A 23,560-nucleotide genomic window follows, 5' to 3' on the forward strand; every position below is an offset into this window, starting at 1 on the left:
ATCATGCAGGTTCTGAATAGTGATTCAATGCCTTGTACCTGCCAATCTTTCGTACCCCAAATGGTTTTTGTTTCAATGTTATTTTTCCAATAATCAAAACCAAATGTCATCATTTTTTCATAAAATGCTTCTAAATATATTAATTTAGTGTTTGTCAGCATTGTTTTCATTCCTGTTTTGTCTAACAGTTTGTAATAAAACGTTTCTGCATCACTGGTGTTAAACCCTGAGAAGTACTTGAATTTCTCAAAGAATGTTTTAGAACTGCTTTTAGGTTGTGTAGCAAAATGTTCCCATTGATTATACTTAAAAACATTTCTAGGCTGTGCAGATTTCTGCAAATAGAGATCGCCATATTGTGTATAACAGAATAACTGTTCATAACTAGACGAACCTTGTAAATAATCATGTTCTGTGAATCTAGCTGACATTACTAAATCAGACATCATGTCATTTATACTATCAAAGTCCCAATCATCAGAGAATGTACTAGGTTTTACAAAGTCACTTAAGGAAACCTTCAGTTGATGAGGATACTTCAGGATTTCGACCGGACCATAGATCTCATAGTCAGTTTTCTCCCATACTACCCCACCAGGTATTGGAATGGCTGTGACATTTACTGTTGACAGTTCTCTTTTCTTCACGTGGGATGATCTGTGTGGTTTGAGGACTAGGTTGATGTTCTGACTTGCTGTGTCCATTGTACTATATTTTCCCTCAATGAATTTTCCCAAACAAAGTACCATGATGAGCCAACGCAGGAGGAAAAATACACCTAGACCGAACCAGAACTCTAACCAAGGGGAAATAAGGTAGATTTCTTTCAGTTGATGAAAGAGTTCCGTTGCTTTTTCTCTAAAAGTCGTTTTTATTTCTGGCATAACTTCGGGGTCGTTTTGATCTTCAGAGAAGTTGTCGAAGTTGATGAAATAACCAGAGGCAGTTCTGTCAGTTGTTGGGATTGTTCTTTCAATCTGTCTTTCGGTAGCATTTTCTGATGCCACATTATTGTAGACTGGTGTTTCTTGACGAACTGTTTCAATCTGTGTCTCAAGAGGCACGAGTTCCATGGCCTTATTGCATAGTCCTTCTCTGTGCACTGCAGGCTGATCGAATGGGATTAGTCTTTCAGTTTGAACCTCTTGGATTGTTGCAAGTTTGGGTATACTGTTGTTTCTTGGGAGTCCACTGGGCCTACTGTTGATTATAGGCCACATGCTTGTGGTTTTACCAGGTCGATAGATACGACTCTGTTCTCCTTTTTACCAGCAAGGGGCGGTAGTACTACTGATCTTGTTCCGGTGACTGCCAAGACAGGTACTGCTTTTCTGTAAGAAGGCCCAAATTCCTTCTTCACCGCGATTCTTTCTCTGACTAGATCCCCAATCTTTGGAATCCAGACAGGCCTTGCTGATCTTTGATGTCAAAGTCTGTTGTTTTTTCTTGTACCACTGATAACTGACTATCTAAGTCCTGAATTGTCATTCTAATTCCGAACAATAGTTCGTATGGGCTGAAACCTTTTCGAGATTTTCTTGGCAAATTGTTAAGACTGGTCTGGAGACTTATTAAATGTTTGACCCACCCAGCGCCTGAACCTAATACCTTCGCTGTTATAGATCGCTTTATGTCTCGGTTTTTTCTTTCTACCACACTATTCCCTTCGGGGTGCGACGGACAAGAATACCGCAACCCAATTCCCATGCTGGCCATGGCCTCCTTATAAGCTCGAGAGCTAAAAGCAGGACCCTGGTCAGAATGGAACGTGGTAATTGTGTATGTGCCGATAAAGACTCGCAGATCTTTTATAACCGTTCTAGCGTCAGCCGAGCGCTGGAGGCCACATTTTTTAAGTGTGTTTAGTCTTAACTGATTAATAGGATGCTGAATGGCTTGCGGACATCATTACCCTTTCTATAAATGGTAACTGTGCAACAGGCAGGACCGGTTCATTACTGCGATCCCTGTCACAGTCCGGACAGTTCTTTACATATATCTGACGTTACACGCTCATCCCCGGCCACCAGTATACTGATTGCAATTCAGTCAGAGATTCCCTCATCTGAATGTGCCTTGGACCTTCACCCATGTGTGCGTCTGCTATTAATAATATTCTCCGGTTCGTGTTTGGAATTACCCTATCCCCCACTCCAGGGATTCGAGCAAAAGGAACGGAGTTTGCATCGATTACGTATGCATAATTGAGTGGATAGTTCACGGGCAGTGCTGCAGTCGCCTTTTACGGTCGTTTTTACTGCCAGCATGGTTTCCCCGTCTATGTATTTTTCTGTACGCTTTTTTGTGGCTACGGAAGCCGGTTTAGTTGCTTCCACTGTGGCTGTGTTAGCCAATGAATTCCCTGCAACGTGAACACCATCACGTTGAAGACTCTGTGCGTGTATCACGTGAGTCTTTTGTAGTTCTTTCTGTAAAAGAGCTACCTGTTTCCAGAGCAATTTATGCTTTATTGTGGCACCTGTGTCATCTTTGTAATCGTTTTCAATCCAACTCTGCAGTTTATTATTGTAAGAGTTGACCCAAAAATGAGAATCGCACACGATAAGTGTCGGGAATTCACGTTCTGCATTTTCGAGCGCCATCTTTAAACATCTGATTTCAGCTCTCTGAGCCGAACAGTTTCTTACTGATTCAGTTTTTGTTACTTTCGGTCTGAATTTACCGCACAGCCAACGACCTTTAATAATCGCACAGGCTGCATCGTAGGATTTGCTCTATACGTTGAAATGCTGTACTAATCTATCTGTATAGATTATACAGGCGTACCGTGGGAGAGGCAGAAGTTCAATTGGCAGAGGATATTCTTCTTCATATTCTAAATCATTCAGTTCTTCGAATTGCTGGGCGAAATAGTATTTCACATCTTCCGCTCCTAGAGAATCTATACATTGTATCCATTTCGGATCCAGTGACACTGTAGGCAGGTTTACTGGGCTGAATAGCGCCTCGAAGGCGGATTCCGCTGTGAGGATATTAATCCGTTTGTCGTGTGCTAGTTCTCGTTCATTTGCTGATGCAATTTGCACTGCTTTCACAGTTCTTTCTGTGTGACTGAATGTTTTTTCTACTTGTGTGTACAAGTGACATTTAATTGAAATTGGTACCTTTTCTCCCTCATTAGAGGTCAGGTACGTGAATCCGCATCCTTCTGGGATGACTCGGATTACAAGATTGCGTGTGTTGTCACGTGTATCTAATTTTGTTTTTGCTAACATGTCTGTTTGCAGTGATCTCAAAATTTCTGTGTGTTTTTGAGTCCGATTGATTTGTTTAAAATCAGGTTTAATTAGTTCGTAAAGAGGTTTAACCCTCTCTGCGTAATTTATAATGTAAGTTCTTCCGAAATTCAGAAAACCTAGTATGGATTGTAAATTCTTCAGCGTTTTTGGAGCTTGGAGTACAGCGCACTTCTCTAATAAGTTGTCCGCTAGGCTTTTTCCTTCACTTGATAATTCGTATCCTAAAAATAATACTGTCAGATGGGCAATTCGAGACTTTTTAAAGTTGAATTTGTAACCCTCTGCTGCGAACCCAAGTATAATGGTGTTCACTCTTTTCAAGTGAGTATCCAAGTCGTCGTCTGTGAGATAGATATCATCTATGTAAGATAATGCCTCATCATCATATATTTGTAGTAACTCTGTTACCCTAGCTGAGAATAGTCCTGGGCTGTTCTTGAACCCCTGTGGGAGTCGACAGACATTTTTCTGCGACCCAAATGGTGCAATGTTTTGACAAAAGAAACCATTAGATATGTCTAATGTTGTTTTATATTTTTTCCTAACTATGTTATTCATTAGGGCTGCACTATGCGAGTTTTGTACTACAAATGTTTTGCAACATGCATTAAGGTGTCTGTAGTCCAAAACTAGACGATATGAATTGTCTGGCTTGGAGACAGGAAACAAAGGATTGTTCATTTGAGAGGTGCATGTTTCAATCACCCCCTGGTATTCAAGTTGATCTAAGATCTCCCTGACTTGTTTTTTAGCTTCTTGCTTAATGGGATACTGCCTTTGGGCAGTTGGTTCACTTTTTAACTGGATTTTGTGGGGAGGAGAGTCCTCATCCCATCCTACATGATTTTTATATAATGCCGGTGCCTGGGCTACTGCCCATTTCCTTGCATAAGTATATTTTTTGTGAATCGGAATGTGATTCGAGAAGGCAGGCATAATCATTTCTTCGCCACGAGGGCACTCCCTGACAAACTCTGGGGGCCAATCTTTTTCAGCTAACAGAATATCATAGCCTTTTGAGAGTTTATCCCAAAATAGACCCTTTATTTTCCTAGTCGTATCACCCTCTATGCGCAATGTTATTTCGTATATTTTATGGGGCTCGCTAAGTCTGGTGTCGGCAGTTTCAATCTGAATGAATTCATTCGTGTCCACTGTCTCCAGATGACTCATCAAGATCTTGCAGGCTATACTAATTTCTGCTGCACTGTCTAGCATTGTCTGTGCCCACTCCCCGTTTTTCAACTGTGTCCTCAGTATTCTCGGCATGGTTGATTACTCTAATACTGGCTACTTTCTTTTTTGGAAATTGAGATTTTTTACTCTGAGCTGGTTCCTTGTCTTTGGACTTGGTGTGCTCTCCTGGGTCTGACCGTCCTCTTCTTTCCGATTTCTGCGAAAAAGATCGAGAGGGACGTGTATCCATACTTTGATATCTATCAGGCTTTTTCAAATTATCCCTATTTCTAAGGTTATATCTTTTCTCAGAGGGCTCCCTCTGGGGAGACTGGTGTTCTCGAGTCGGAGTTCTTTTCCTCCGTCGAGGAGAACTTCCTCTGGACTGGAAAACTTTTTCCTTGGGAGTGGATTGTTTATTTCCATCCCAGCTCTTTTTGGGAGTGTTTAAATTATTTTTAATAAATAATTTTTCAGGATTTTCGAGCAGGTGGGGCTTTACTGGTTTTCCACCCAAGCGGTCTCCACCTAATTCTTCATAGCATTTTTCTATGGTTCTGGCAAGCTCAATTGGCTGATCTGTTATATCTGTTTCCCTCAACTTCTGGCGAATCGCCACAGATGCTGCTTCTCCCTTTATATTGGCTAATAATATAGCCGAGACCTGCTTGAAGTCTTTCAGTAATTTCATACCAAGAGTTAAAGCGGGCTCTGGACCGTATTCATTCTGAATCTGTTTTAGCACATCCGGTATTACCGCCATAGACGGAACACCATGTGTTTTTGTGTAAATGGAAGCAAAGACTGTACCCCAAGTGTCACAGTCCTCCACGTGTGGTGCGATTCCCATAGGAAGGCAGATTGTCAAGATTCTGTGTTTCTCAATAGGGGTAGTATCCAGAAATACTGCCTCTATTTGAGTGATTTTCTGTGCTAACCAGAAAGGAATTTGTTCCCGTTTTACGGGTGTTTTACCAAGACATGACTGTATGTTCTGTGGTGTAATTTTATTAGTGTTCCCCTGATGAGGGGTCAGCTGTGGTACATTAACAGCTGGTTGGACTGTTCCGTCCGCATTACATATTGGAATAATTGCCTATGTATTTTTATAAGTGTTTTTAGCTGTACTAACAGCTCTTCTCTAGACATTTTTGAAATGTCCGGGTGTGTTGTGTAGCTGGCTAGAACCGGCCACGTTGCTCCTGGTCTACCTAGTGGACCGAGCCTGGTAATATGATCATTATGTTTTAGGGCGCCATTAAACCAGAGCAGGTGCTCTTGGAATTTTAGTGGGATTTCAGTCTCCTCGAAAGGAGCGTACTCTTCCTGTGGTTTCTCTATTTTGTAATAGTGAAACTCTTTTGTTCTAGCGTTTCCCGCTGGAAAGTTTATCCATGAATAGAATACCTCTGTCTGCCGATATTCGTGTGCCTCTATCACGAAAATTACTGTACCACCTTGTGGTGTCAGTCCGTTTTCTATAAGTTTTAACTTTATAGATTTTCTTAAATGTGACGGGATTAATATTGCACCCGGTACCGTATCGTCGAGACCCTGCTGAGTCGCATCTGCTGCGGCCCCAGTGGTTCCGTTTTCTCCTGGCATTGTATAAATGCAAGGTTTGCAGTGTAGGTCTCCAAGGAGACAAAGATTAGGTGCACAATATTTTGGAACACTGTATCCTTCAACGTTGAATAAACCAGAGCTTTACATAGGAATCTCTTCCTACTGAGTTCGGGCGGACTTTAACCTTTCACCCACTCCAGACGCCTATTGGAGTATTTACGGGAGAAAGGGGTCTGTGTGAAAAATGCACGACTGAGTTACTCTTACGTCTTGCGTTAGTTTATCGCCTTACCAAACGTTGGGCGCCATGTAGTGTAGTTCCTATTTTCCCAATAGGCCCTGCGCATTGGAATAACATAAACAGTAGTATCGACGTAGAAGTGCGGATCTTCCAGGCCTCCACTGACTATGTTAAACTTAATTGGGGTTGTTACCAACTAGCTCAGAGGTCACTGGAAACTTTCTTGACTGAAATAGGAAGTGATCAGCTTCCCTGGCACAGCCAAGAAGGGATTCAGTTTTCCAACAACCGTGCAACATGACAACTTTGCTCCTCAGATCAAGAGTCAATCTCTAGGGTCGTGTGAAACAATAGACAGTTATTTTACTCAGTCAGTGGTTGTGCAGTTTACTTTCACAATATGTAGAGAATAGAGAGACGGGCGTTGTCAATAAAGGGTAACATTTATTGAACAGTCTTTCTTCTCAAACAAGAGAAATGAATTGCCACAATTGCAAGACTTGTTATTATAAAAAGTATGTACAGTAAGATAAGTATTGCGAAATAATACTGTAAAAGCATTGATATGGTTTCTTAGCCATACAATGGTTTAAAATGAATAAAACATATATACAGTCATATATACATTAGGCTAAAATACTCAACTGGTGCTTCTAACTACGCCTACCCCAGTGTACCTGACCTAAGCCTAATACTTGGGAGGGGAGTAAGTAAGTAGCTTTAGTTTAAGTTGGTTTTGCCAAGGTTTGCTTCAAGATTTCTCTCTAAGGGTTTAGTCAACACCATACCTCTGGAATAGAATGATGGAGGTCTGGTATCTTCCTCAGGGCTCGATATCCCAGTCACCCGCCAGGGTAGACCAGAAACGCCGGAGCTGGATTTCTCTGCAGGAGAAAGACAGCGTCTCTTCTCAGCGCGTCGAGGAGGAGGAGGAGGAGGGGCAGCGTCCGCGGGCAGCTTGCATCTGCTGGGCTCTTGCAGGGGGACGGCTGTTCAGCTCCTATGTTCACCACACCATCGTTCGCTAGTTAGCAGCGATAGCAGTAGCGATAGCAGCTATGGTATCATCGGCATAACAGCAGCTTCAGGCGACGGGCAACAGAACATTGCTTAAGGCAACGTTGGTAGTATTTATACCTGAAAGGTGCCTTGGTTGACGTAAGTTTGCTGGACATAAGACGTCAATAAAGATGTCACTAGGAAGTGATTGTCTATCAGTGCTCATTAGAGTTCTATTACTAATCAAAACACAGCAAGCGGGGATTTCCAGGTTTGCTGAGTTTTTATCTTGTTGAAGAACTCGGAGTGTTAATCTAGGAATCTCAGATAGTGACTTCTGCTATGTCATTGCACTAATTGGTTGCAAAGGAAGTGGCAGAGAAAGCTATTCTGAAATGTGGCTCTGTTCGGGTGAGGCCAGAGATGAGTTTCTGAATATTGCATTTGATTGGTAATGCCAATATAGGGAATAAATGGATTTATAGCCGAATAGGGGCATAAGGTCACAGTATCGATCAGGGTCCTAGATTAGAACGCAACAGACAGACTTTAAAGACATGTTTAAAGCTAGACCTATATTTGCCCATACCAGGGGGAAAAACTTGGGCAAAATTCTAAAACAACCCACGGAACACCTTTCCATCTCAAAAGGAACTAGACCCTGCAACAACTGCAATAACTGTCACAACATAATTCCTGGCAATAAACTCACTCATCCCATGAAAGGTTACAACATCCACCTGAATGTCACGGCTACATGTGATTCCAACAATCTCATTTACCTTCTTAAATGCCCGTGTGGTAAGGTTTATATCGGAAAGACGGAAAGCAAGTTAAAGACCCATCTTAATGAACACACATCTAACATCCAAACCAAAAACCTAAAATCATCAGTAGCGTCACATTTTATGGAAATGAATCACAACATAGCCCAACTCAAATTCATGGCATTGGAAATCATTAAAAAGACAGAGGGCAGAGATAATAACAGGATGTTATTACAACGAGAGAATCACTGGATTTACAAACTCTATTCAATTAAGCCACATGGTTTAAATGAACGTATTGAGTTTTCATGTTATTTATAATCTTACTGTAATTTTGTAAGACAGCACATTTTTTGTGCAACATGGTTCTGATTTGACTCCTTCTTGTGGTTAATCATCTTTAATAGTATACTGTGAATTTTAATGTAATTCGTCTTCTTATCCAATGATTTGTTCCTTTACATTTGTTCCTTCTAAATATTGACCGATACTTATTAGTTTTGCATGTAGTTCTTTCCGATTTACCTTCCTTTATTTCACGTCCACACTAGTCCTCTTTCTTGTTCCATACCCTTCGATCACATGACCTATACACTCCCCGGCTTCTGTTTATGTAGCCCGGATTCACGCTTCCGGTTAAACCTTTGACGACTACGGAACATCACAAAACTTCCTAACACCGTAAGTAATTGCTAACCTAGAGCACCGCATTCTGTGCGCTGTCACTGCTCGTTTAGCACACTCGGTAACCGGGTACGACTTTATATTGCTTTAAACCTTGCTTTAAACCTGTTTTAGCCTCGTTATTCTTTCACCTCTGATTCTACCCACACGCTACTTTCTTTCACCCTGCTATACTTGGAATCGCTATACACCTAGTCTATTCACCGTGTATTTGCTAGGTTATATCAAGTCTATCACACCACGCTATTAAACACCTTGGTGCTCCGACCGGGTCAAGGAACTTTTTTCACCTTCTCTTTACTTTTTTCACTTTATACATTGCCTATATTTCTTCCATGATGGTTACTATCCTATATCGTCTTTACTTTAGATGCTCCCCGATGAAGAGCGGTGCTATCCTTTCACTTTAAATCTATCTTTGTCTCTTTGTCTCTTCATACCCTTGTCCAAAAATGTGCTTGTTGTCCTTATATCGATAGGTGTACCAATTTAAATGGACATCATTAAGGTTGTTGCCAGTCCTGTATAATGTGTGACTGAATGAATACGATGTACTGTCATACTGCGTCGCATGGGGATATATATCGGTTTGCGTATTTTCTCTGCACACCTTGTGGAAAGTGTTAGGGTTATGGCTGATAGTGGACGTCTTCATATTAGTTTTTGACATGTCATCTTTAGCTCTTTTCGATACCGCACACTAGGCACGTTTGGATTCAACCTGGTGCTTTTAATGTGTTTGGCCCTGGTGCATTAGCACTATCAGGTATGAGGAAGTCTCTACATTTAAATATGGCGTTGACTATCATCTATAAACATTATGCTTCCGACACAACGCATTCTTATGAAGTTTTCACGTAAGACATCACGTGACCAGTCGCCACACTTCAAAAAACAATGAGTGAGTATGGCGAAAGGCTATTTCCAAACTATGGGTACGGACGTAATGCCGCCAGGCTTATTACACTTGGCTGACTTGGTGAGTGTTTTTCTCATTTTTCCCAAAGTAACCCTTTAACTTTGAAGTAGTCGGTTACAGGGATATGTCGCTCGGGTTAATGTCAGTAATTTAAGCACTAGATGGTTTTTGAGGTAGCGGCTTCGATAATGAATAGGATTTTGTTTATATGATTACGTTTGGGTGTATTTACTAAAACTCTCAATGTCTCTTTGGATTAGTGTTTTGTACACACACAGCACACTCAGGATGTATATTTGTTTTATCTTCTTTTCAGATCGTGAATGTTGGTGGCGTATCATAGCCACTTTCATTATCTTGATTACTACAGTTGGAAGTTGGCTTGTCTATATGAATAATTATCGCTCACTACATCATATATATAATTTTTGTGTGGATGTGGTAACACGGAGAATGTAAATATGCTTAGACTTTGCTATATACAACCAATATAGACTCTTTAGGTTTTTATTTTATTATATGTATTTTGTATGTGTTTTGACAGGATTGCAGACTCATTTTGCTTTGACCTGATATGGACAACCAGAAACACATTGTATTCCCTGTGAAATATTGCCATGAATCAGATAGATTACCTTGGTCTGCGACATGTTACTCACATCTCGGTGTTTTTGTTTTTTTCATTGTCAATTTTTTTATTTCTTTCTTTAGGATATACATCCATGTTATTGCTTTAATCTCTGGACAAATTTGGGTCTTGAGTCTTGAACCGATTGGTTTTATAGATATATCGAGGTGACATATCGCTGCCATTGAAAATTTGTTCTCTGCTGGCTTTGACTATATGGATCTTTCGAGAAATTGGTATGGGTGAATCACGTACTAGCATACTCTGTATGCTATATACTCATTAAGATGTAATCCATGAAAAATATGGTGTGTCTTTGCGTTTTCCCTACATTTTTTGTGATGTGGGTCACATTCTGTACTCATGTACTGACTTGGATTTGAGTAAACCGGAAACTTCATCTACAGGCTGTATAATACATGGCCAGCAAACTTGCTTAAATACTGTTCTGGTGAAGATTTGTGATTATTAAATCATAATAGGTCAAATTATTTTCGGCATCTTGACTTTGTTTTACCACTTGACAGAATGACCTAAAATTAAGAATGAGTATATTAAACATAGAAAACAAATCGTATTCTATAGCAAAATTCGGTCTTTAAATAGTCTTTCGTTATCTGATTAGAATTGTACTTGATTAGGCGCCATCTGATCCGATTGCCTATCGCTTGGAATCCTATGTGGTCCACTCTTTATATTATCCAGTGAGGAGCAATTTGTGTCCAAGTGTTTTTCTATTGATTTGGCTATTTTTAGAGTTTTCAGCCAGATTCATCAAGCCGAAATCGGCTTGCAAAGGGCCAGATCCTGAGAATCTGGCCCTTTGCGAGCGCTATTTTTGCATTTGGGATTCATCATCCCAAATGCAAAAATCGCAATTAAAAAAATCGCTAAATTGCGAATAATTGCATTTAAGGAATCTCAATTTAAGATTCCTTAAATGCAATTCATGAACCATTTTAAAATTGCGAATTCGCAATCTGGGGCCGCTATTTACCGCGAAGTCTAACTACGTGGTAAATAGCGAAAACTTAGAAAAATGCACTTTAGTACATTTTTCTAAGTTGTATGTTACACACTAAGTTGTATGTTACACACACACGTCCATTGGACATGTGTGTGCGCAACACCAGTGTACATTACCATTTCAGGGGTGCTACAGGGTGTCCTTTGGACACCCTGGAACCCTTGAAATCACTTCCTTATTTGCGAATCGCTATTTGCTAATCGCAAATAAGGAATGCTTCCCCATTCATTCCTATGGGCCTTTAGGGGAGTCATTCCTTATTTGCGATTAGCAATTAGAGAATCGAAAATAAGGAAGCTGTAGAAATCGCAAGAAATATACATTTCTACATGAATCCCGTTTTGCGAGTCTTTAATAGTGATTCCTTAAAAATCGCTATTAATGACTCGCAAAACATGACAATGATGAATCTGGGGGTTTGTCTCCTCCTCTGTGTTCTCGCCTTTCTCCTTCTTCCCCTGTTTCATTCTCTCTCTCTGTTTCTTAAAAGATAGTAGTAGTAACTGAAGTTATACTGTGAATCTAAATACGTTAATTATCAATGAGGATCTTTGCGTATTATATGTATGTATTTGTGAAATGTTCTCTTTGCTCATAGGGAATATGTATATTTGTACATGTAATATTTTTTGTTTCATGTTAGGGCCATTTAGTTCTGCATATTGTTTTTATATATGTAGTGTTGGTCCTGTGAATATTTTATATATATGTTTATTTATACGTTGTTTTACGGTGTTTGCAGCCCTGACGAAGTTCCTATAACAGGAACGAAATGCGTTGGCTGTTGTCCTATTTCTAAAATAAGAAGAAGAATAAAATAATATTGGCATTTGGCTCTTCTGTTACTGCATCCCTAGTGCTGCCTCCACGCTCCTTGAAGTTCTGTCTCTGGATTTCCAGTGGGACCCAACCGCAGCAGGTCTTGAAGGCTATATGCACAGTATTTGATATATATGGGACTCTAAGATTGAGGTGCTCAACTTGTAGTCAGCTGTGGGAGCAATAGTATCTAATCTCTACAAACGTGGTTGGTTGTAGGGGGGATTTCAACTGTCAATTCGAGCCCCTTGTCGATCCTAGTGATGCAACCCCCAGTGAAGAAGACTTGCGATGGGTAGTTCCAGATCCACATATTTCGCCAATCAGGGTTTGGTCTCCGTTGACACTCCAGATTAACTCATTTACATTGATCCACTCCCTAAGAGCATGTAATGGCCTCACATAATTGGACACACCGGGGAAGCTAACATTTAATAGAGTTGGCCTATCCTCCCTGTTAGATTACATCTGAGTGGAGATCAGGCTATGGCACAAGGTTGTTGACTTTTCTGTCTTGGCACTACACAACAGCGATCACAACGCTCTGACCATGGAACCGGAGCTGACAGACTTGGGAAATCCTCTTTCTCACTGTACCCCTCCAGATGATAGATTAATATTCTCTAATAATAGAAGAAGAATACGGTGGGGAATAATCCAACAGTCACCCGCTAAACTGTGATTATATTCAACCATAATCTTGACCTTATTGGAAATGGGGAAGGTCATAACTATAGATGGCACTCCATTAAACATAGATAACGTTGCAGAGCTTCATGTAGAACTGACATCCAAATTGGCTGAAATATTCTATCCAAAGTTATTTTCCAGGCGGAAAAAAGAGCTTAATGATCTTGGTTTATTGACAACTTTCAATTGGCCAAACTGGCTCTGATAGATGCCATTAAAGCGAAGGATAGGTGCCAAATTAAGCAAAAACAGGCATTGTATAGAGACAACATACATCAAGCTAAAAAGACCTGCGAACTGGACAGATAGTATGCTTCAAAAACTATCCTATCAAACAAAGACATGAAGACATTTTGGACTATAGTTAGTACAGGCTGTAGTGAAGGGAAGCCAGCTATAGAGCCAAACATAGCAGCAGATGTGTGGAAGACACATTTTCAGGGTTTCTGCACCACAACGGAAGTAGGTGACCTAATCTATGAAACAGCCATAACCTCCCTAGAGACTATTTTTGAAGAGGCTCCTGGGATCATCCTGATTAAAGAAGCAACTGCAAGGGGGGAGGGGGCGTGGCTGAGCCGAGCATCAAGATGGCCGCTTAGCGAAGTGGCTCTGCCGACAGAGCGTATCATCCGACATTCATCCGTTATCTGGCTGCTAATCTAAGGGCACAAACCAAGGCATAGCATGGAGAAGCCCCTGTGGTGCCAACTGCTGGGCTCCGGGCCACGCTGAAATATTGTTAAGTGCAGTAACGGTGAGGAGAAACTGTGACCTGTCCGAGTCGGGGACAAGCGGAGAGCGCTCCGGGCTGAGTGACCCGGCTGTGTGCTGTGGCGGGACTCCTGATGCCGGAGAATCTTCCCTTCCCAGGGAGGCGGGGCTGTTGAAGTGCGGTGTGGAGAGACAAATGCTGCCTTGGCGGACCGGAGGAGTCTGATACTCAGCGCTGGAATCGTGAGGCCTAGCCGATGGCAGAGAGCTGTGAAGCGGACTTCCTGCAGCGGCGGCCAAGGTGAGCAGCGAAGTTGGGGCGAGATAATTGCCTGCCTGTCTAATGCTCCAGGGGGGAGATGGAACGACGAGACCAGGGACAGGAAACTGCTGGCAAAACCCCTGCTGGGCCCGGCACTAGACAGCTCCCTGATAGTGGACACTCTGTAGCGGCACCGCGTAGAGAAAGAGCAGCGTCACAGTCTGCATCCTGCTGATCCCACTGACTGGGGCTATTGGGGGAGCTGGGACAAGGGGGTAAGAATTATCTGCCTTTAAGCGCTGAGAGCGGCTCGACATCCTCGGGGATTAAGGTACCTGCTGACTCTGTTGCTGCCCTGTGGGGGAGGCTGGGTGCTTGTGCGAAGAGACGACTCCATTCTGGAGTGTGTCAGAGGTTTCCCACCTAATACAAGCGGAGAGATCAGTGAAAGCAGAGTTGGTTCCTGTGTCGCTCACCACCTTGGCGCCCTGCCCTGTATCCTCAGGCGGTGGCCTTGGGGGACTGGACATGCTGTCTCGGCGCACAGGGGTGAAGTGACGCTGTTGGACAACAGGCAGGCTAAGATCTCCGTTGAGAAACGAACCACACGTCTACAGGACCCTGAATTAACACAAATAACGATCATACCCGCAACGCAACTAGACTCGGAACAAAATAACAACATCAGGGCTATGATGTGAGAGGTGAGGGGTACCCTGCGAGCGATAGACACCAACCTGGATGCCATGGTGCTGCGGATGGACCTGATGTCCCAGAAAGTGGATAAACATGACAACCGTCTTGACACACTGGAAACGAGGGGATCGGACTCGAGGACTGACAGCAGGAAACACAGGGTAGCATGCTACGAATGGAGAATGTGCAGCAAAGACCTGGTAGCGAGATCTAGAAGGAACAATGTACACATTACAGGCATCTGAAGTCAAAAGGGAAATCCCTGGACTACATGCATTTATCTCCACACTCTATCTCACATACACATCGATCACTAGAGCAACACAAATGTTATTATATATCATGCCAACACAGAAATATGACGTTTACACTCTTCGTATTTTATTAAAATATTTTTTTCCTTGGGTTAAAATTTAGATCACTGTCTGAAAAGCATCATTAAAAACTTATACAGTGTTGTCAAATTTCAACAAATTAATTACAGTGTTGCATACAGGTACATAATAGTAAAAAAAACTAATTATAAAAGTTATAATCATTCAGTTACCACAATTTTCAAGTGCATAATAAATCACAAAAACAACCCCTTTGCCATCCTTCCCTTTGATAAAGGATATGTATTAATGAAGAACCCCATGAAATTCACTGTCCTGAAGAAGGTGTTAATTTATCAGTGAGACAACACCGAAATGCATTGACGCACAGATAAATAGAACCCAACAGAAACCCAACCAGATAGCAGATATACCTTGATTTTGGATACTGTGATCTTTATCTCTTTGTTTCAAAATCGTATGAGGATATTGGGTCAGGATAAAACAGTAGTAGGGAATACATTTCACCTACAGGTTGTAGGGGTTGTTTTTGTGATTTATTATGCACTTTAAAATTGTTACTAATATTATATCTTTATAGCCATGCAACATAGGAATTCCATCATTACATGGCATATACTTTAAGTATCTCAAACTGAATTTGCTGAAACGGTAACATAAAAACTGAAAAAATAAAGAGAAGAGACTGGCATGTATTACTAATATTATGGATGCCAGCAACCAATGCTCTTCCTGCCTAAAGCAAAAAAATGTAGGTACTTCATATGAGGAACAAGTACTATATTTCAAACACGGGGTAAACAGAGGAAAGCAGAGGAGGAACAAAAGAAACAAAGCAGCACCCCAGAGGCAATGCCACCATCTAGTAAAAAACTACAAACACAGATGTGATTAATATCACTTTTAGAAGTTATGAAACCACACAGAAGCAAATAGCAGATGATAAAATATTACATTCACCACCGTAGGTAAAAAAATGAAAATCGTAAATCATACGTTCTTATATAGCGCCTTTCACCGTAAGGTCTCAAGGCGCTTGCTTTGGGAACCCGTCCTGGCCTTTCCCTGCGAGATTACCCCTACTGGGCATCCCCAAGGTGAAGACCAGGCATCCCATTGCGGTGGGGCCGTAGTGGAGATTAAGCAAGCTATTGCCCAGAGTTGCAGAGTGTGAACCCACGATTCGAGTAGGCACCGAGGAGAGAATTATCGAATCCGTGGACATTTTGAGCTCAAGGCCCTGCTGCCTCGGGAATTGAACCCTGGTCCCGGGTCTGATCTCTGCATCAGGGACTGCCTCCTCTAACCGGTGAGCCACACTTTTCCACGTAACAAGGTCTATTGTCCCACTGCAAGACCCCGGTTGGACTCCAGGCAGCAGTGATGAGGAGGTGAAGAAGAGGAACAAGAAGGTCATTGTTTACTCTCAGGACCAGCAGTTCATGAGAAACAGGAAGGAAACCAAAAGGGAAAATAAAAATAAAAAAGCTTGCTCTCTGAAGGGGGGCCAGTGACAGACTGAAACAATATGAGAAACCCAATAAGATACACAATTTTGTATTCTTTAATACCTGTATTGCCAGTTTTTTTCATAATAACATTTTACTGGGTTTTTCCCAAAACATTCACATAAAACAGAGACACACCCATTCTAGTTCCTCACAGGGAACCCTCATCACAGAATCATATAAATCCCTATGCTCCGTAATTCTACCCCACCTCCCTTTAATCACCATCTCCGCCCAACCTGTAATAGGACCGTCACTTCCTCCACATCCTCTCATGATTCTTTGGCCATCCACATGCTATGTAATGAAGTTCCTCAAGTTTTGCACAGAGCGACATGCCTACCATCCATTCTCTTGGTGAGGGGGCCTAAGGCATCTTCCAATATTTTGCGATGTCTCTTTTCGGTAGCAGTGTTCCCAGTCCCACCAGGATTCGCTCACCTCTGGGACTTCCCTACTCATCGAATATCCCAGTAAAGACACTTTGGTAGAGGCCTTGATCTGTTGATCCAGCACCTCTGAAGTTTGAAAGATGGCAAGCCAATGTCATTGAACAGAAGGGCAGCCCTACACCACGTGGAAGAAATCACCCATGCTCCCCCAGTATCTATCGCAGGAGGGTTCCAGGAGTATCCTCACCTTCCACAGTCGTCTAGGTGTAAAGTAAGTGCAATGAAAGTAGTTTAGTTGACTAAGGTGTAATATGGCGGACATTGCCAGGGTGCATGATGCCATACATGTTTCCCTCCGTTCAGCTACCTCGAGGGGATCCAGCCACCCCTCCCACTGTGTTCACAGCTCTGATAGCCTACAGAGTGAGTGGTTAACCAAAGCTCTGTACAAGAATTTGAATCAATGCAATAACGAAGTGCACCTTAAAGAAATAAGGTCAACAAAGCACATAACGAACTAGACTAGTTAATTACAGCAAACTGTAACACAAAAGGATCACACAGCATCCAGCTCTCTGAATGAGAATTCATGTTATCTAACCCCGCCCCAAGTAGCACATCTTTCATAATGTTACTGAGAAAGATAGCACACAACTCCATGTCATGTCTTGCTCATTTAACCAATACAGCTGCTAATTTACAAACCACCTACTAGAAAACAATTTTCATTGAGCATTAACATTGTGTGCAGAGTAAAATAAATAAGAATTTCAACTTTTCTGCACGTTCCTAACTACTTAGGAATGGAGATATCAGCGCATAGCCTTGCAATGTTGCAAAAGCACATAGGTTCAACTGAGGAAGCTAGAAGTCTGTTAAGCAGCAGAATTTCAATGATTTTATGAATACTATATGAACATAAATGCTCATGCACTTTTAAACCTGCACTTTTCAAAATATGGCCTGGTGTGTCCTGGTTATTGTAAGTGAACAAAAACTATGTTAAACATTTCTAATACTTGCAAGGGTCAGATTTACTACGATTTTGCGTGTCTGTTGCGTCACTTTTGTGGCACAACCCCGATGCAAAATCAATTTGGGCATTTATTAAGCAGAACATATATTTAAGAAAAAGTTTTGTGCAGGCACACTTGCACAATCGGGCAATGACATATGTGCTGTAACGAGGCAGCACACAGTGTGTCAGCGTAAGGAGAGAACAGAAATGCCACATATCTTAGTAAATAAAGAGCATTTCTACTCTCTCCCTTTCACGCAATGCAGGACAGCAACTTTGCTTGCTGCCCTGCATTGCGTGAATCGTTAATAAATATGCCCCATACGCTCTCAACCTATCTGTAACCAAGACCTATTAATGCAGTATGTAACTGAGGCCTACAATGAAAGAATCACCCGGACATACATAAAAAGGATATCCTATACTAACCTAGTAGTTTGAACAAACCTAGGTGTCATTTTTACATTCAAACGTCTTCGCCCTCAGCAATTGTTTTCAAATCTGAGATACACAGAGGTACATACAATGCATTCAGAGACAGCATACCCCAGGAACCCCAAAGCCCTCCAACATCTTCCACAAGCAGTTCCCATTAAATATGAAATACTCCTGCACTCAATAAAGGCAAACGAGAAGGATGGACGGTAGGGCTACCTTCCATTGTAGTGATATGTAGGAAACATCTTGATTCAAACTATACAATCTGAAAGAAGAGAACCATGTTATCCAAAAATGCGACAACGTCATCCAAAATAAAGCCATATAATTGGAAATCCCTGTCTCCAAAGGTAATCATTCTTGCGTATTGACCAAAGAATCCCTTGACGCCAGGACCGCATTTATATAATAAATTGCATAAAAAGAAAGGTGAAAGAACAATCAGACAACAAGAAGCACCGTTTCAAGATATCTTATTGAGAGTTCATCAGACGGACTGAGCTATCACTCCAGAAATCACTGTGATCAATCACATCACGGCAGAGTAAATTGGGCTTCAGACATTTAAGATCTCTATAGCCATGCATCATAGGAATTCCATCATTACATGGTATATACTTAAAGTATCTCAAACTGAATTTGCTGAAACGGTAACATAAAAACTGAAAAAATAAAGAGAAGAGACTGGCATGTATTACCCTCAAGGGATCTCGTGGTAGTACGGCTATAGGAAGTTATACATTTGCGTTAAATCAACAGTAAGCTCTGAAAGAAGTGCAACAGTTTCTGTTGCATTAATAATGTCGAACACCTTATATCAAAGAGTTCCTCCGTCAGTTTGGCGAGCAGTGCCCTGGTTTGCTAATGACTTTCAGCACTTGAGTACATTGGTACCAGAGTGGAAGCTGTAATCCAGACTTCAGGAATCCCACCGGGTATTCTACCAGTGGGCACCAACCTAATTACTTTGATGAATGGATCAACTGAAGGGCGTTTGTTATCTGTGACAGGATTGGATACCACCACCCAATGGCTGGGGAACTACAAGTGCCTAATTAGCCACTCTAGAGAAACAATTCCTCTGATGCGCGCTTTCTGAATTGGAAATGACACAACCTCCGTCACATTACTGTCGCCACAATTAAATAACTTTCTTACAGCTCCTCAGAAGACCCTATATAGATCACTCTGGGGGAAGGGGTTTGAGGAAATGTTATTTGCATAAGATCACCCGATGTCACACGTGGCTAATGCAGGACCTAAACCTCACTCACATCTCATATATATAACGCGAATATATAATCTTTCAGGTAATGAGGACCCGGGCTGAATTACATTACCCTCCTCTTACTGTTAGCTAGCTATAAATTTGGAAATTGGTAAAAAGGTTTTCTATCTTTACTTAGAAAACACCCAGTCTAGAATTAACAAGACAAATGGAGACTGGAAATAATCACCATAAAAGGCACAAGCTGTACTGTAATTGTGCCAAGAACTGCATTACACACCTCAAGATGCTAATCACTGCTGCAGTGAGCACATCAGAAAAACAAGCATTGGCAATGCCAATCGGTCTCACCATATTGATGAGTTTAGTGTAGTTTTTAATAACGAGCATTGTTATAATGCGAATCTATGCTAACCTTCCTATTTGGTCACATTAGACTTACTCCAGCTCTTTCTGCCTAGCTGCTCCCCAAAAACCATGCAACCTTTGATACAAACACAATAAGTGTAAATGCAGATTAAGAGAAAAATACCAAACCGGACTTGCCTATCAAAGAACAAACAAGCAGCAAGGTTCAAGCTCCAGCACTCTGCAGCCACATAAGTCCTAGATAAAAACCTACACTGCTTAATTTGTAAAACATAAAGTGCTAGGGCTAAAAGCAAAACTTAAAAATGCACAAAAACATGTAAAAAACGCCATAACACGTCTATAGCGACAAACACACAATAAATGTAAATTCAGCTGAAAAGAAAACTCCTAAACTGGGCCTTCCTATCCAAAATCAAGCAAGCACCAAGTTCCGCGTTACAGTATTAGCAGCAACTGCCACGTTCTACTCTCCAGCACTCTGCAGCCACAAAAGTCCCAAATAAAGACCTACACCAGTGCTTAATTTGTAAAACTTGAAGTACCGGGGCTAAAAGCAGGCTTTTTAAAATGCCCAAAAACACATCAAAAACGCAATAAAAAACTACACTATAAATACTCCTTCTCTTGAATGAATTATCTCCAAACTATTTGCAATTAAATACAAAATTACTCTCCTTTATAGTGACACAAACACAATCAGCCACATGCATCAAGTGATTTAGGAATCGTAAACGGTGCGAATCGCAAAATTCGTCAGTTTGCGATTCCTAAATCACTATTTGGGATACATCAATCAAAAATACAAGAAATTGCTATTTTTTGCGATTTCTAAAAATGCGATTGCATTTAAGGAATCGCAATTTGCGATTCCTTAAATGCAATGCATGACACCCAAAAAATATTGCGAATTCGCAATTAGGAGGAATAAAATTACCATGAGGTTGGACCTCATGGTAATTTGCGAAAAATCTGAAAAATGCAATTTTGTGCATTTTTCAAACTGTCATGTTGTGCACACACATGCCCTTAGGGCATGTGTGTGCACAACATATGTGCATAGATTGATTTCAGGGGTGCAACAGGGTGTCCTTTGGACACCCCTGCACCCTTGAAATCGCAATCTCAATTTGCGATTAGCTAATTGCGAATCGCAAATTGAGATTGTCTTCCCATTCATTCCTATGGGCCTTTTGGCCCATAGGAATCAATGGGAAGGGATTCCTTAATTGCGATTCGCAAATTGTGAATCGCAATTAAGGAAAAATAAGGAATCGCTAAAAAAAATTGCGAATTTTTGATGCATTGCCGTTTGCGATTCCTTAATTGCGATTCCTTAATTTTCGCAATTAAGGAATCGCAAACGGCAACAATGATGCATGTACCTGTTAAAGTGTAAATTCAGCTGAACAGACAACCCCCAACCAAGACCTGCGTATGCAAAATAAAACAAGCTGCAAGTTCCACGCTTCAATATTCTGCAGCTATATAAGTCCCAAATAAAAGCCTACAATGCTTAATTTGTAAAATATAAAGTGCAAGGGCTGAAAGCAAAATACCGGTCCGACACATAAAATCAAAACTTTAAAAGTGCCTAAAAACACGTCAAAAAATGGGAGAAGAGACTAAACTCAAAATACTCCTTCCTGTAAATAAATTGTCTTCAAACTATTTGCAAATAAATAAGCAGACTTGCTTATGAAAAATCAAAACAAACAGCACCTTCCACGTTTTATTCTGCAGCACTCTGCAGTCACACATTCCCAAATAAAGATGTAAAACATGACGTGCCGGGGCTAAATGCAAACATTTTTAAAATGCTCATAAGCATGTGAAAAACGTGATGTCAAAGTAGAGTCTAAATACTCATTCCCTTGAATAAATTGTCTTCAAACTATTTGCAATTAAATTAAAAATTACTCACTTCTATAGCAAACACCACAAAACCTGCCTATTTGGTCCCATTGGACTTTCTTCAGCACTATCTGCTTAGATGCTTCCTGAAAAGCATGCAACCTATGATAAAAACACAATAAGTGTAAATGCAGATTAAGAGAAAAGCACCAAACCGGACCTGCCTATTAAAGAACAAACAAGGAGCAAGTTCCAAGCTCTGGCACTCACAAAGTGCTGTGGCTAACAGCAAAACTTTAAAAATGACCAAAAACAAGTCAAAAACGCGATGACAAAGTAGACTTTAAATACTCATTCCCTTGAATAAATTGTCTTCAAACTATTTGCAATTAAATTAAAAATTACTCACTTCTATAGCAACAACCACAAAACCTGACTATTTGGCCACATTGGACTTTCTCCAGCTCTATCTGCTTAGATGCTTCCTGAAAAGCATGCAACCTATGATAAAAACACAATAAGTGTAAATGCAGATGGGGGCAGAGCTTGCAGGGGTCGATGCCGGACGCGTGAGTGCTGAGCTCCGCGCCACCACCTTCAAAATCCGTATAATTATCCTCTATTGCCGGGACTTTGCTACCGCTAGCGAGTGCTGCCATACGGGAAGACAGTGTGCGACACTCGGCTGCCTTCCCGCGCCGGAATTACTGCTTTCAGCGGCAAGACAGGGTGAGCGTAGCCCGGCAGACCTGGGCCCCAAAGCAGCGGGCTTTCCTGGAGGATTGGCCGGCGTGCGTGCCGCGACGTGCGGCCAGAGGATCGAAGAGGCCCTGCGGAGCGGCCCGCGACCACAGCCCCGGGGGTCGGACTCGGTGTGCTGCCCTGACGACTTGGCTGCCCGGCACACGGACATGGAGGCGGCCCCCTGACACCGTGCAGAGAGGTGAGAGGACGGGCCGAGGCTGGTGCGGAGCTGAGGGAGCCGGCGGAGTCGGCCGGCCTGATACCACGTGGGCGGCAAGCAGGGCCTAGTGCTGCGGTCCCGTGCTGCGACTCTTGTGGGTTCTCCCACCTGGAGGGCTCGTCAGTGTCTCCCCCACCCCCATTGCACAGTGCTACGAGCGATTGAGCGGCGCAGAGGAGAGGGCAGCTGCGACACAACCCAACACCGGGGATCCTGGGGGTGCCGCCGCAGAAACGTCACAGCGACGAATCAATTGCAGTGAGACCTGGCCGGAAAACTCGTTATCCCACCCTGTTCCGGCAGTGATACGGACCCCCCCCATACGCGCGATAAGCAGAACTTGCGCCCCTTCCAGGCCCCCCCTTCACTATTGGGGGAGTCTGCGGAGCGCTGAGTCGTGCTTGGGGTACTGCGCAAAACACCACTGCCACACCAGACTAGAGGAGTACACCTGAACGGTTGGACGCTAACCGTCGTGGGTAGGTGCATTTGGACACTGGTGGTGCCCACGAGGGGCCAACTGTCGTGCATGTGGCCGGGAGCACACTGTCGAGGCCATCGCTGAGGTCTGGTGCGGGAGCTGCTCGCGCAACTGGGACGAGCTGCCCTCGTGGTTGCTGTAGCGTGGGCCCACGCACCTAGGCCCACAGAGCAGAATTCAACGTGAAGAAGACGTGGCGAAAACACAGAGTGGGCTGCGGACAGGATTGCGAGTGCCCGGACAGAGTGGCGTAGTGCACCTGTTGCCTACTTTAGGAGGCACACATAGGACGAGTACCAGCACAGAGCAGTGCGGCCCCCACCGCCTCAGACGCTCAACCATGGGCAAAAACGACAAATCGCAGTCCAAATTGGCCTTTGACCAACGCAAGTCGAAAGCACCTGAGGAGCAGCAGCCGGACCTCCCGGCAAAGGCCGCGGGCACTGAAAACACGCTCTATACTGACATCAAGGACATGCTGGTGTCCATGGAACGGGGGCTGCAGGAAAGTATGGCGTCTATTGG

Source organism: Lissotriton vulgaris, chromosome 6 (assembly GCF_964263255.1).
Source record: "Lissotriton vulgaris chromosome 6, aLisVul1.2, whole genome shotgun sequence".
Classification (NCBI taxonomy): Eukaryota; Metazoa; Chordata; class Amphibia; order Caudata; family Salamandridae; genus Lissotriton; species Lissotriton vulgaris.